Here is a 14,859-nt window from a genome sequence, read left to right as displayed (position 1 = left end):
TTCAGTCCCCTTTTTATTTAACATAGAAGTATTACAGCTAAATAGATGTAAACAACAATTTTATTAAAAATAGTTTTTATATTCAAATATTTGAGCTTCTTTTTTAAAAGAAAGATGATTTAGAGAGTCAAGAGAGTTTCGTAATTTTCAGGGCATTTGAAGTGCTTTTCGAGAACTTCTGCTTTGGAACGATATTCGAATTTTTGTTTGATTAAATTGTTTGAGAATTTTTTAATGAAGAGTCGAAATGCTCAGCAATGAACACGACCGTTCCGAGAATTAAGCCCCGAACTGGCCTCCGGTGCGAAAATCGTCCGGGAGAGATGTGGGGTGCGAAAACCTAATCCGAATTACATCGATGTTTTGAGCAGGATTTATTGGCAGGCGAACGTGCCAAATCGTCGAACACTTTTCACTCGGCCAACCGGCCGAGGTCGGAAGTAAGTTAGGTCCTCGCGCGAGGACCTGGAATTATCGGTCGACGCGGACACGTATGTAAGTTTATTTAAATTAAGAGACGAATTACGCGGAGCGTGAGATATCAATGATCGATTAGGGCGTGCGGCCGGAACGAAATTCTGGCCGTTTGTCAATATCGCCGGGGGCGTTTCGACGTTTGCTCGTCGATAATAAACGACTCCTGCAGCTCGCTCTTTCCTCTGCGCGTCTCCGCAATTTTCTCCCCGCAATTAAGTCGGCAGAAAAAAATCACGGACAGAGACAAAAGCCGTCCGTTTTCTCCTCTTCCATCCTCTTCGATTCTGATAACTCGGAATCACTTGGAGATGAAACTTCCAGCGTGCGTATTAGCGTTCGAAGTTATAAATACCGCGAAACAATGCATCGATTCCACTGTTGCATTTTTATGAAATTATTACTCCGAGTTTTATTGCAAGTCGGTAGATTACAACGGTAATCGCGATATACGCCTTTATTTACCGCTAAGTGATACTAATGATCGTTTTGTACGACGGCTCGAAATGGATTGCTATACGTATCGGATTAAATGCGAATTATTATGAATATTTATATCAGCATTTCCCATCGCACTTTATGAATTTATTTCGACGTTCGATAAACTCGATTTTCCAGTGAATACATTTATCTGGCCAATCATTATTCGATCACAGAGACGGCATTACACAAATTGTAATTTCAATTTTACAATGCATTGTTAACGATTGTTGCGCAATCGTAACGATCGTGAAAGGGAACTGTTTGTTCTCATATTCTTGAAACGAAAACTTTGTGGAACGTTGTAAAATTAAAATGAGAATTCTGCAAAACTTGATATTTTAAATCCGAAAGGCGTTTTTATAATCGCCGATTCAATTAAGCGAGACATTGTTCTTCCGCAGTGCCGAAGCTTGTCGGAGTTTCCACGTTCCTGAATATCCGACTGTCGCTTTCCCCATTCCTCCTCTCTTTTTCAGCTGCTTGTTAAACGGGCAGTTATCGGCGGGATATTGGCGGCCGTGAAACCTGGGAATGGTCGCGATGACGACTATTAGCCAAGTTTCCTTGCCCGCTCGTCCTCCGCGGCGCGATATTCACCGAAATTCCGACGCGTCGTCGCGAACGAAGAAGCCGCGCGGGAGGACGAGGGAGGAAAAAAGAAGAAATAACATACGACTTGACGAGTCGGCGTGACGTTTATTAGACATTAAGTAGTAATACGAGCGAACGGGTCGGACGGGACTAGCTGGGTAATAAGGGACGGGTTAGGAGAGCCGTCATACTAATTGTAGTAATTCCGGCATCCACTTTGGATATTTAATTAAGTTTCCGCTGACAAGCATCTACTTACTGGGAGGGAAGCGCGGGGGCCGCGAGGTTCTTACTCTTGGTACACACTGCGTTCTGCTCTCCCGTCTTCCTACCCTATCGTCGTCATCGTCGTCCTCGTCGTTCTCGTCGTCCTCGTCGTCCTCGTCCTTGTCCTCGTCCTCGTCCTCGTCCTCGTCGTCGTTTAAAACTGCTACGTAACCTACCGACCTGCTTAACTGCCAGCTCGAAACCCACGCGGTTCACTAATTATTTACTGTATTCACGTACACATCGCCGCCGGGATCTGCGCTAGGAGACCATGAGGAAGACTGCGACGGTTCCACGTTCCATGTCCGGTCGGGAAAAGTTCCATTCTGTTTCGGCCATTGTACCGCGGGCTACTGGACAAAACAGAACGTCATATTTCGTCGCCGTGCTTAATTGCGTCGTCGAATTAAGGGCGGGGTGTAAATAATACGAAAGCGAGAAGTATGACCTGTCGTGACGAGGAAAAGGAAAAAGAAATTCGCAGACTAACGATATCGAAGAAAGTTTCTCAAACTGCGATGGAACTTGGAACGAGTATTATAAGTTTTCGTAGTCTTCTTTGTAACATCCTGTGTATTTCAGTATGACGCGACGAGCTGTTCTTCATCGCGGCGACACCGTGTCGGCGATAGTCCGAGTCCTCAGGCATTCGAGAGTAATTTATAAATGGAGAGCGTCTGGAGAGCGAAGACGATCGGCCAGATAGCTACCTAAATATCGTGGCAGATCCTTCTCTGCGCTGGCCGCGACGGTATTCCTTCTATTATCTATTGTCCAGGCCAAGATTTTAGTGAGGCAGTATATAAGAGGAGCCAGACACGCGTATACACACATACACACACCAATGCGGTCTCCCATTCGATTTCGTAAAGTATGAAGCTATCAAGGCCAATGGTCCGAGAAGGCCGGTGCAATTACCAATAACTCTTTGACGTTCTACGTTTCCTCTTACCACTCGAAACAGTTTCTTGTCCGGTTGCGTATCGAAGATTCGCGCAGAATATTCCCATGTATGGCGATCAGCGAACGTTTAACTTTACACGGTAATTCTAAAATGTGCGCGGTAATTATTATTCGCGACAATTATTACCTCTTCCTTCTTTTTCTATATTATTATCGGTATGTATACATGTATCTAAATCTCATCGACACGCGGACTTTACGCGGTGATTGCCAATTAACATAAATACTTTAGCAACCAAATTAAATGTACGACTCATATATTGTAATTGCGTTTTCCAAATTGAATTTTCCAATTATCAATGGCGCAATTAATGGCGCACGGAAGTTAAGTTTTCATCATGTTGTTCTCGTTAGACAATAGATATGAAAGACTAAATTTATGGAATTAATCTATGGCGCGGCATTGTTTCCAAACGTACATAATTGTATGCAAGGAATTTCAGAACCACCGAACGTCCTTTTAATCATGGATTTTTTTTTTCATCAAATCGAGAATCAATTTTCCCTTACAACGTCATCCCAATTTCGGACATCATTATTACTTTTGCAAGTGCCCTTTTAATTGAAATTAGAATTAAAATTAACATTCTTTTCTCACAATTTTACTTGAAATTAATTGAAGAATGTGATTTTGTCGTTCAAGGTTTAGTTAAAAGCAATTTTTCTCGTTTACAGTTCGAAGATTATCGATGCCTCAGAATTTTCGTTAAATACAATTGACATTAGTTGAAAAATCTGTCATCGTTACAGAGAAATGAGGAAGTTTCCGCGGTAATTCGCTGGTATAATTACAAGAATCTTACGTACATTTGCGTGATGGCTCGCATCGCGTCCAAGTTTTATTCTACTAATCGATCTGGCGGTCTGCTGGTCAAGCGGGGGCTGCTCTCTTCTTTTCGCTCGGATGAATTTCCTCAGTTAGGTAATCCTCGCTACCGGATTCGTAATGGAAACAGTGCAAGTGCGAGGATAAGAGGGATAAGGATTCTCTCCGATGCTTCCCGCTGCTTTTGCTGCTAACGCCCCACCACCGTGTTCCCTCCGTCTATCTCTGCTCTTCGAGCACCTATCTCCCGCTTCGTCGGATAGATACGGATAGAAATCGTACTTAGCGGTCTGGCGCTAGGCTTCCATTGTTTACCGAATATCGAAATCGCATTGGAATACGTTATAGAATGGTAGAAACGTTGAAGATCAACGTGCGGCTTCCTGCGCGGGCTGAAGTGAAAGAAGTAGGATCTAGTCAGACGCGAGTCAGCAGCATTTACGGTCAGCGGATTGTAGTGGCTGATGTAATTTGGGAAATTCATCTCGAGAAAGAGGCGGTAGTGACACTCTGCGGAAAAAATCGCCACCTTGTACAGCTCGTCATTATTTGGCCTTTTCGTTTATTTCTTTATTTGAAAGGAATGGAGTTGACAAGAACTCAATTTTTCTTACGTGCGAACATATATGTTAATGTATTTATTATTTTTGAAAAGGTAAAATAGTCCCAATGCGAATATATAGAAATATTATTGTTAGATTGCGGTCAATGAAAAACTATACTCTGTAAAAGTCAATCAGTGGAACATCACTGAAAGCAGTGAATAGTCACTGATTTACAGTGTACAAGTATACCACTGCGATTTTTAGAGAGTACTCGTTTTAGCATTTCCGCTTAGGTTTTGCAGTTATTACTTATATTTGCGGGCGAAAATAATTATAGTTTATAAAGCCCGACAAACCAAAATAATTGACCGTCTGATGCCGCCAAGGGATTTTCCGGGGTAAAATTAGCATTTCGCTATTGATTATTCAATTGCACGTCTGGCATCGAGCGAAGGAATAAAAACTCGGCCCGACGATCGCGAAGGAGAGAACGGCGCCGCGAGAAACGCGATTCTGATCGGACACCGATACGGTTACGCTACTTAAAATGCGTCCGGCCGTATCGCGTTGCACGGTTCGGCATTCCCGAACGAGCGAGCCGTACCTCTGCCGCTACGTAACTTCCGGAATCCTGGCGAGGATGATCGATGGGATCTTGTAAGGTGAGGGCTCGCGTCGCGGTTCTTCGGACGCGAGAAATCTGGGCGGCGACCCTCGGTGCTCTCGTTAATTCCGCTAGACGTCTGCGCCGGCACGATTCATCACGTCGAAATATGTCGCTTGCGCGAAAAAAAAGAATTTCCCCGCAAAGATTTGAAACTTTGTTTCTCATTCAATTGTAACAGAATGTTACAAGTGTAACAGAATCCGTCACGGAAACCGGACATGATCCGCGCGTACCGCTACGAGAGTGTCTCGCCCGGAGTGCGCTTTTGCGGAATGTAAAAGATTGCATTTGAGCATTTGTTACATTCGCAAAAAGAGGAGGGAGATAAAATCGCGCGCGATGTAAACCGCGTCTCATTTCGCTCGGACATTAAGTATTCGGAAGAAACGGCAGAAGCAACCGGGAACTTTAATATTTATAAGTTGACTTTATTACTTTTCCGCTTTTAACGTGTACCACGGTACGCGCGCAAGCGGATGGGCGCGCGGCCGAGCTCTCGCCGTAAGTAATACGAGTTAAAAAAACATTTAACGTCGAAACTTCCGCTCTGCTTGGGAACTCTCGCTCACGTCCCCTACCTGATCCGTAACGATTCTCGTAAAGTTAGCCCGGGACGCCTGCATACGCTTAATCTCGTGATATCGAGCGTGGTTTAATCCGCGGCAAAATGAAGAACGCGAGATGACCTGGGAGATCGCCGATCTGCCGCGCGTATTCCATTTCCATTCCTTACTTACATGTCTATACGTATACAATTCCATTTCACGTAAACTACTGTCGGAAAATATTGAAGGGAAGAATATCTTTTTTGGGATTTATGATCTAGTACCTTGTAAAATGTAATTCGCTTAATTTCTTTCTATAGAAAAGTATTGTAGAGCTTAAGCAATTTTTGATTTGACGTTTCCTGACAATAGGTAGCGCAGCATTTAATAAATTAAATACTTATCAAATTAAACAGTTAGCAAATTTATGCAAAGATTCAAAGTTTTCTGACGTTTCGTTGAAAGGGTTTTTTTTCTCTCTACGTATCGAATCTGTAGGCAGAATGAAATTCTATCAAAATCTTAGTTTTAGTTTCCCGATTAGAAACCCGAAATATTCAGATAGATTTGAGTGTCAGGCATGTATTTCGCAGCAGCTTCGCGGACGTTTCGCCAAGTCCCGCTAATAGATACCACAAAATGAGAATAATGCAAAGCAGATTTGCATGTAGTTGCCGACCCAGTTCTTGTTTGAGTTTTTTGCTGTCTTCAACGCTGCGGCGATGCCCACAGCCATGTCCATTGCTGAAAACGTAATAATAATGCAAATGCAAATATATATTCTTGACGTCGCATACAATGTCAGACGGAATGTAATTTATTTTATGTGCTGGTCGCCGAGGTCGCGCGCGTGATCGGCCGGAGCTTATTAAACCCGCTAACAAAGTCGCGAAATCGGGGAATTTGCCAACGAGGAAGAAACGCGCGAAACTCTCGCGCGGCATCCTCTACACGTCATACATTTCTTCCCGCAGGAATCTCTTGTAAAATTCGATTCTACCCCGTCGAGCCTCGTGTCGCGGGATGCCGGCGTGTTCCGTGTCTTATCGTCGCGTCGCCCATCGCGTTTCGGTTGGTCCCGCAAACGGGACCGGGTGGATGCCAAAAGAGACGTTGTCACGGCACGTCGACGCACAGTGTTTCGATTGGACGCGTGTCGCATTAATTACAGCCATTACGCCGCGCGTCCGTCGACACGCTTCGTACAAAGGGTGCACGGCGCGGGTCCGCGGCTGCAAATGTGCTCTCCTTATGTACCAGAGGTATACTCGCTGCGCTATAGTCATGCTAAACAACGGTGCTCCGGATTCGCGCGCTGCCGCTGCGAAATGACGACGACGGCGGCGGCGCGGCGCGGCGCGCCGGTTCGGACGTCGGACGTCGGGTGTGCATGAATAATTAATTCGTTCGTTTCGTACGCGGGCCGTCGTGTAACTTACTCGCCACCCGAACATCCTGGAATTTTACAAGTCGCGCGCGCGAGAGGAGTAGAGGGAGTGCGCGGATACGAGCGGTCGGACACTTCATTTCCTACATATCGAGCCGTGGCTGTCGCGAAATGGGCGCAAGACGCATTGCAATTTCTAAGCGTGCTCGAAATAGCAGAACGAGCACAAGTAAATCAAGTCAGACGTTCGGCTGAAGTTTTACGGAATAAGTTATTGTGTCGCGACGTCGCGAGGCAGAAGAGTATTACGAGTTAACAAAATCGATATCCGGGAAAAGGCTTTGGTTCCGTTAGCTCCCCGTAGACGTGCGTTTTACATTGATGAATGATTTTTGTTCGTAATCTCCGCGCGCTTCGACACTGCGTATTTCTGATAAACGCGCCAAGATTTCAGATCGCGATTTAGGCATCGACGGGGCTCATTCTACTTCGTTGGCGTCGTTGACGTGCGTTGATATCGATATTCAGGCCGCGGTAGATTTCCATGACAACCGGCGATTTGCGTCCAAGATAAAAATATATGGTACCAGCATGGTTCGCAATGGCGATCCGCGATATTCCGTGGAGCATATAGGAAACTGCTACCGTTCTATATATTTTGCAGTGACAGTTTCGTGACAATTTCGCGCAAATGTCGAACGACTTTTCCGAAGGAATTTCGATACGACGAGGGATTGCACTCGTAACAACTGTAATTGCAATATAACTCCAATATTTTCGTAATTTTTTGCGTAACGCCGAATTCAGAAATGTCCATTATCGCGTGATCTTGCGCTTACAAAATCGACTCGTTGATTTACAACAATCAAGCCTTTTAGTCGACACACGGAAAGACCGGCTAAGGCAAAAATAACTAAAATTAAAATGTTGCCGTATAAATAGTAGGGGCGTCTACATTGTTTTGCGTTGCAACATTCACTAAGTTTGCTGCACGAAACGCATATAGTTGTCTCCATTACTTATCATGCCCAACCACAGATATAGTTGTCCCAAATATTACTCTTTATTGGGGTTGTGCCAACCCTAATTAGACATGTGGCAACCATAACGGTCTCTCCGTGCATTAACCGGCCAATGTTTTAATACAGAACATTTAATGTGAAACATGTTACCTCGGCCAGGATTTGAACCTGGACTTTCCTACTCTCTAGGCGGGAGTCTCACCAATTCGACCACTGAGGCATGTGGCAATATTTGCCGCAATAACAGTATAAAGATGATAACTACGCGTCTATTTTTCGATTTTAAACTGCGCGCCGATTCGGGTTGTCGGCAGTACACAGTATCCCCTTCCCCCCCTTTACCCAAACGCAATTGCTAAGTCCAAATCTTCTAGAGATTGATTGAGACACCATCTTTCAGTCGTAGGTGTAAGTCGTAGGTGTCGTCGATTTACCTTCGAAATTTACAAAATATCAAAATATCTAAGAGTTGAATAGAGATCGAATTACAGCGGCATCGACGATACATGCAGTAAAAGAAGCACAGCCCTTGCAGGAACGTTTCTCCCATTCGCACGTAATTGGGAGTCGAGAAATGTTATCGGGACCAATCCCGCTCGCTGGTAGCGAGCCGAGAGTATGCGATTAAAATCCCATAGACAGCCAGCCGCCCCTCGGCGAACTTTTCTGGATGGCGAAAGTTAATAACAGATTTCCGAGAGGATCTCTAAAAGTAATTGCGGTAACGCTGCAATTAGCATTTCCGCGGTTCGTGGCCCGACAAAATTCGGAATCGCGCGCCTCGAGGAGCTGATGGGAACGCGGCGCGGGGGATGATTCGGACGAACATTAAGCACCGTCGTATCATGCATAATGCACGGGACATCGCTCGCGCGCCGGATGCTCCTCCGAATATAAGTGTCTCTCGTTGGAGAAACGCATTCTTCTTCGCTTCTCCCCATTGAATGGTCTCCCTCTCCCTCTCTCTCTCTCCCCCCTACTCTCTCTCTCTCTCTCTCTCTCTCTCGCTCGCTCGCTCGCTTGCTTTTTTCTTTCTCTTCGCGCCTCCTCTCTCGCTTCTCCGCGCCGTGATCCTTCTTCGTCCTGGTGTTAAGTACCTTGGGAGAGCCGGCAGACGGAAGCGAGACTGAACAGGCGGATTAGGATCAATTCCAGGCGGCGCCAGGATATGCAGCGTCTTATCCGTGACGCCGAATTTATCCGCGATTGTCTCCACGGCGTGTACAGCGAGCTCATTTAGAGCGACGCGTGCCAGCTGAAGGAATCCCGGAGCCGCTCTGTAAATCGACTGGGCCGTGAACGGGACAAAGACAGGGGAATCGGGAGCGGACTCGCCAGAAAGAAGTTGGACAAACTGTGAGGAGCGACATACGCGCGTCTCGATATTACGCGAATTGTCATTAAAAATACATTTCGGAAAAATACGATGACAAAGGGGCTTTCGGAACAATTCCCTGGTGGTTTCTTTGTTTTTTTTCTTTTTGTGTTTCCTGACAAAGACGTAAAGAACTCGAGTGTTACGCCCGACTATAAATTTGCGCAGGGGAATTAAACGCGACAGCGACGATAAACGTAGTCGTATGACCAAGGACTCGTAACTTTTCCCTCTCTCATCTTCAGGATGAAAAGTCCCGCTGGTCCTCGAGGGAGGTCGCGGCGCACGCAACTGTCCCGCGTTATTTCGCGCGCGTAACGGCGGTGTGTTAACTAAAATCGAAGTGATTTTCCGGCGGTGGCCGATGTCCAGCGATCCAGACGAATAAACTGTCGGAATATTGAAACGTCCCCCCTAGCCGTTCCATACGTTGCGCGCCGTGCGCTCGCTCGCACGAAGGTAATCGCTCGCGAATACACGCGCGCGAGCCCCGTGCCTGTGAATACGCGCGCGCATGTTTACGCCCGTCGATGTTTGCGCTCGCGTGCGCCCGCGCGTGTCTGTATGCGTCGGCATAGTCACGCGAAAAGCAATCATCTCGGCCGGACGCAATCAGCTCCTATCCCCCCGTCGCTCCCCCTGCATCCCTTGCGCGACACACAGATGCAACACCGGTCCCTGAGAGAGCATACATAAGTCGTTACTCGCCAGACACCCGTTGCATACAGGTGGAGTTAATGCCGAGCTAGCGAGCGGTCAAGGGACGTGAGGTAATACGAAAATTGCGCCGCGTTTAGCATTAAATAGAGCCACTTGTCTCTCGGACTCGCCGCTGTTGAGGCCCTGATAATTGGCAACTAATAATTGATCCCCACAATACTAAATGGTATTTAATATATACGCTCGTTAATGAAGAATGATGAAATCATCAGTCGTATATTCTCAGAATTCTTTAATTTATTTACGCCATGTTAAAATTTTAAATGCCCTTTAAATGAAGTTCTCGGAGAATTGAATTGCAAACCTATTCTTGTGAAATAAACTCACGATTTAAACGATCATTCGTAATTTGCTAGAATGAGATTAGTTAACTCGAACTGCCGATTCGATCCATCGATTAATAATACAAACGTACGTTTAGAAACGAGAAAAATTCGAGAGACGATTTTAACACGACGATGAAACGCACGCGTTTCGTACCTCGTCTGGCGGATACGGCAACGCCACGGGATGGCTTGATCGCTGACACAACTACGGCGCCTACGGCGCGGCTTGCTCGCGGAGGTTCGGACGCGCCGCCAAACTCTGGATGACGGCAGTTAACCGAAATCAGGCCGAATCGATTATAACGCGCGGATCGTTGCCGCGAGATAGCACGAATCGACAGTGGTTGAGGGAGGGAATGGGGAAGGACAGGGGAAATTTAATGGGAAACTCGACGTCGTCTCGGAGAGGACGGGTTGCGGCGTCGCGAAATGCGTGGCGAGGGGAAAAAAAACAAGGAACCGTCGACGGACGAAAGAAGAGACGAGAAGCGAGAGAGAGATCCGGGAGCGTGGAGGTGTGTCTATAAAGTCGCGCGGCTTCCTTTCCCCTCAAATCGTTAATATGAAGTTTCTGTGGAGGTCGCGGAAGACCTATCGTTCCGGATGTCACGTCGCGGACTTTCAATTTCCGGCACGCGAGAACCCCGCCGACTCCAGAGAGCGAGCGAGCGAGAGAGAGTGAGGAGAGAGGGCGTGCAAAAAGTCGTATCGTTGCGATTGGCGCTGTACGAAGTGATTGTCAAGGGTTGCGAAGGTGCGAGATGCATGCGGACATCTTCAAAAAGGAGAGAATAACGCTTTAATAGAGAGTAACGAGGAAATATAATTGCGATATTAAGGGGATGCTGGAGTGGTTTGATTTACCGACAGAGTCGGATACCGTTTTTGCGTTTGTAAATCTTATTATTTGCATTTATGTACAAACTAATACCAGACCCAAGTGTAGAATGCATAGTTGAACATTTTCATATAAAAAACATTGAGATTTGAAGTCTAATTCGTATCGCATTATGTATTACAAATATTGCAATACATAATGCGATACGAATTAGACCTCAATGTTTTTTTATATGAAAATGTTCTACTATGCATTCTACACTTGGGTCTGGTATTAGTTTGTACATAAATGCTACATAATTATTTTCATTTGTATCTATAATATGACATATTGAGGTTACGTTTCTTTACAAACCTCCAAAAACTGTATGCGACTCTGTCGGTAAATCAAACCACTCCAGCATCCCCTTAACGCTACTCACTCCCGTCTACGATATTTTCCGCCTATAATACCTCGCACGAATTTTCTCGGACGAAAACTGAGATCAATGTTAATAGATTTATATAACGATGTCGCGCACAAGCTCGCGGTATTTGGAAAACATCATCCTTGTCTTCGAATGCCATCAAAATCGGAAATGTCCGGTGCCCGGGACAATGAAGCTTCGGGGCGGAAGGGTCCAATTCCTTGATTTGGATCACAAATAATCCCTGCTACACGGGAATCCTTGCTATCCGGAAATTTGTAGCCCGTCCGTCGGTCCGCGTCCGCCAGAAGTGAAACGGCGGACGTTGAAAAAGCACGGGGTAATATGCAATTCTCATTTGCTCCTAAATTGATGCGTGATGAGGGAAGCGCGATTTGCTTTGTTCATTCTCTCGATGTTGATCGGATAACGAGGCCCTAATTGCAAAAGGAGGTTTAGAGCAAAACTCAAGAGAATGTTATTTATACACGAAATTTCCATCGGCTTAAAACAGCTTCATTCATCTCTCAATTCCGTTTATCTAATTTCCCAGCAAATGTTTCCGAAGTCTCTCGATCAATTTGGACGAAATTTAGCATGACCTGTTATCACGGAAATAGAACTCGCAATATAGAATCGAAGTCATTATTTAGATTAGTTATATTTTTACTTTCGGCAAGTTAGATATCTTTGGTGGAACTGAGATCAATAATTTAAAAAACGAAAATTCCAGCTGAATAAAGTCATTACTCTCTGGCAGTGGTGGCAGCTACGATAAAACATTTCACAGTATCGCAAAGATGTAATCTCATCAAAAAAGTTCTCTGCTAAAAATGTCGATATATAAAATATTTTTACCGAGAACAGGATTGTCGTAATTGAGTTTTTATCGAGTGTCATCGGATCTGCTTGGTCGAAACTACGTTCCATGCGGTTCTGAAGCAGCTAACAAACGCGATCGACATTTTCGCCGGATTTTGTCGTTTTCGCATCGACAAGCTTCTTACGTGGATCTGTATAATGCGCAATACGATCACGTAATCGCGTTCATATATAAAGGAGACCCGCCGCGCTCCTATTGCGCGAAAATTTCGCGGGATGCAGGTTCGCCGTTCTATTGTAACGATTTTAATAGATACTTGCAGCAAAGGGGAACGGTATCGCAGGATAAAATGCAGTGGCACCGTGAGTGCACGGGAAAGATATCGTATAAGTCGTACTTAAAACCCTCGGCAGTGCCTTCGCGAAACAACTTGTGCCTTTCGTGGGTCGAGGGAGGCCAGGCGTCGGACCGCCGTCACTTCCCCGAAGAGTACGTCGCTGACTTTCCTCGTTTAGCCTAATTGAGAAACCGGAGGATGGTTATTCGCGGAAAATAGATAAAAGAATCATCCCCCGCGGCCCGTCGATGTACGCCGGGCATTTTAACCGCGCTATTTTTGCCCTCGAATCCGATGTCGTCTTTTTTTTGCGCCGGTGTTCGCGGACACAAACGACAAGTTTATTTTGTCGCTTTCGTGCCACACGTCAAGGAAATGAATTAGAGAGCGGCGACGAGTTAAATACAAAAGCGATTTCTCGAGCCCTCGAGGACAGCGGTACGTACTCTTTGCTGTCGGTAAGCAAAAGAGGCGCCGAGTCGCGGGATTAAAGAGGCAAATGGATTTCCCGTCGTAATCCCGCTGTGTAGAGCTCGTTAAGGGCCAGCGGGCGCGCACGCGCGCTGTTCGTCGTCGTCCTTCCTTTTGGCAGGGCATGGCAGGGCAGCGCACAGAACAGGACGAATCAATTTAATAGACAGCGCATAATCGTCGCCTGATCATTATTCAGTCCGTTCATTAGGTTATCGTGTCCGAACTGCTCCGTGATTCGATCATGCGGTATCTCGTACACCATCTACACATATAACGGAATAATAAAGGGGCTGGTCGGGGGTGGATGGACGTGCCGGCGGTGTTAGGCACAGGGGAGATGCAGGGGACGCACAGGTTAGCCAGTCAATGTTGCACCAGCGGTGTATCCGGCTATGTTCGGCGGTTGATTACTACGGCCGATTGCATTCAGCCCGTTTATAAATGTGCTAACGACAATTGATAAGACTTGAACGTGCTCTTAGTGAAATTTAATTTCAGGAACGTAAAGAGCACACGGAGCGTTCGTGGAAAAATATGCGAGAGAGAAAAATGAGCAAAAATTGAGAGAGTAAAGTGAGCGGCGTATATAGTGCAAATTGACAAATCAGGATGGTCAAATAATAGCGAACAATTTGCTTATTTTCTGACGATAAATACCCGTTTTATAAAATTACTTTGCTCGAGGATAACTGAATTTATTTGGGCAGTCGATGATGTTAAATTTCACAAGCTGTTCCCGGACTTTGAGCCTTACCGCTCGTTGAGGCGATGGTATTCAAAATGTCGCTAAACGTAAGTGCAATCTCTACGAACGTAATCATCAAAATCGCCGGAGAACGAGAAGGAACGGCGGTGTGTGTAGGGAAATCCGTTGGGCGATGCGTGTGTTTGTGCGAGGTGAGCTGGTAATGAAAAGAACTCTAAACTCCGTCTACGCGACTCGCCCGTTCCCAATCCTCGCCAGCCTCGAGAAAACGGAGCGGCCTTCTCCATCCCTCTTTTCTCCATTCCTGTTTTCTCCTACCGTCCTCTTGCCGCCATTCGACTAGTCCGCTTGTTTTAATCACGGCGCCGCGGAGAGTATGCCATTGTCTTTGCAGTATCGGTTTGAGGGAAGTATCTTCGAGAGCGAGAAAGAGAGAGAGAGCGGGGTACGGCCGGCATCGTCCCGTTGCCGGGTCCAGCGAAAGCAGATTGCGGAAAAATCCGGCTGGGAATCCGGCCCGCTCATCGCCGCCTTGGTCGCACCTGTTCTCTCCTTGTTCGCCGGCATAATCCCGGCCGGATCGGGGATTATTAAATTACACCGTCTTTTTCGGCGAAATTGTTATGAATGTCATTGTAACCAAACAACGGTGCGCGGGCGTGTCTTTGTTCCGCGCATTGCACTTTTCTCTAGCGAAATAGCGCCGAAGAATCGCATTTGACAAAGCTGACGTTTTATAATAAAAGGATTTTGACAAAAACCTTTGTGCCAGAGAGACAAAAAAAACTGGAACAAAGGCGGCGGATCTTTTAGGGCGTGTTTTTGTGAGACAAGTGCATTAAACTTCTGTTGCTTAAACCGAGAGAAAAATCTGCATGTTACAATGTAAATAAGCATCGTAACGAGTAGATCCTGCGCTTTGTCATCCTCATTTAGCAGAGATTCAGCGAATGCAAATTTTTCTCGTTCTATATTTTGCGACATTTTTTAAATTATAAGCATACCTTCACACCTGCTTTATTTCTCTGACGCGTACTCGCGAGTACATTTTACTTAAATATTATAGCAATCGAGATACTTTTCC

This window comes from Vollenhovia emeryi, unplaced genomic scaffold (genome assembly GCF_000949405.1).
Source record: "Vollenhovia emeryi isolate VEMERY1.0 unplaced genomic scaffold, V.emery_V1.0 DF939127.1, whole genome shotgun sequence".
NCBI lineage: Eukaryota > Metazoa > Arthropoda > Insecta > Hymenoptera > Formicidae > Vollenhovia > Vollenhovia emeryi.
The sequence above is the reverse complement of the archived record's forward strand: the minus strand, read 5'-3'. Positions refer to the sequence as shown.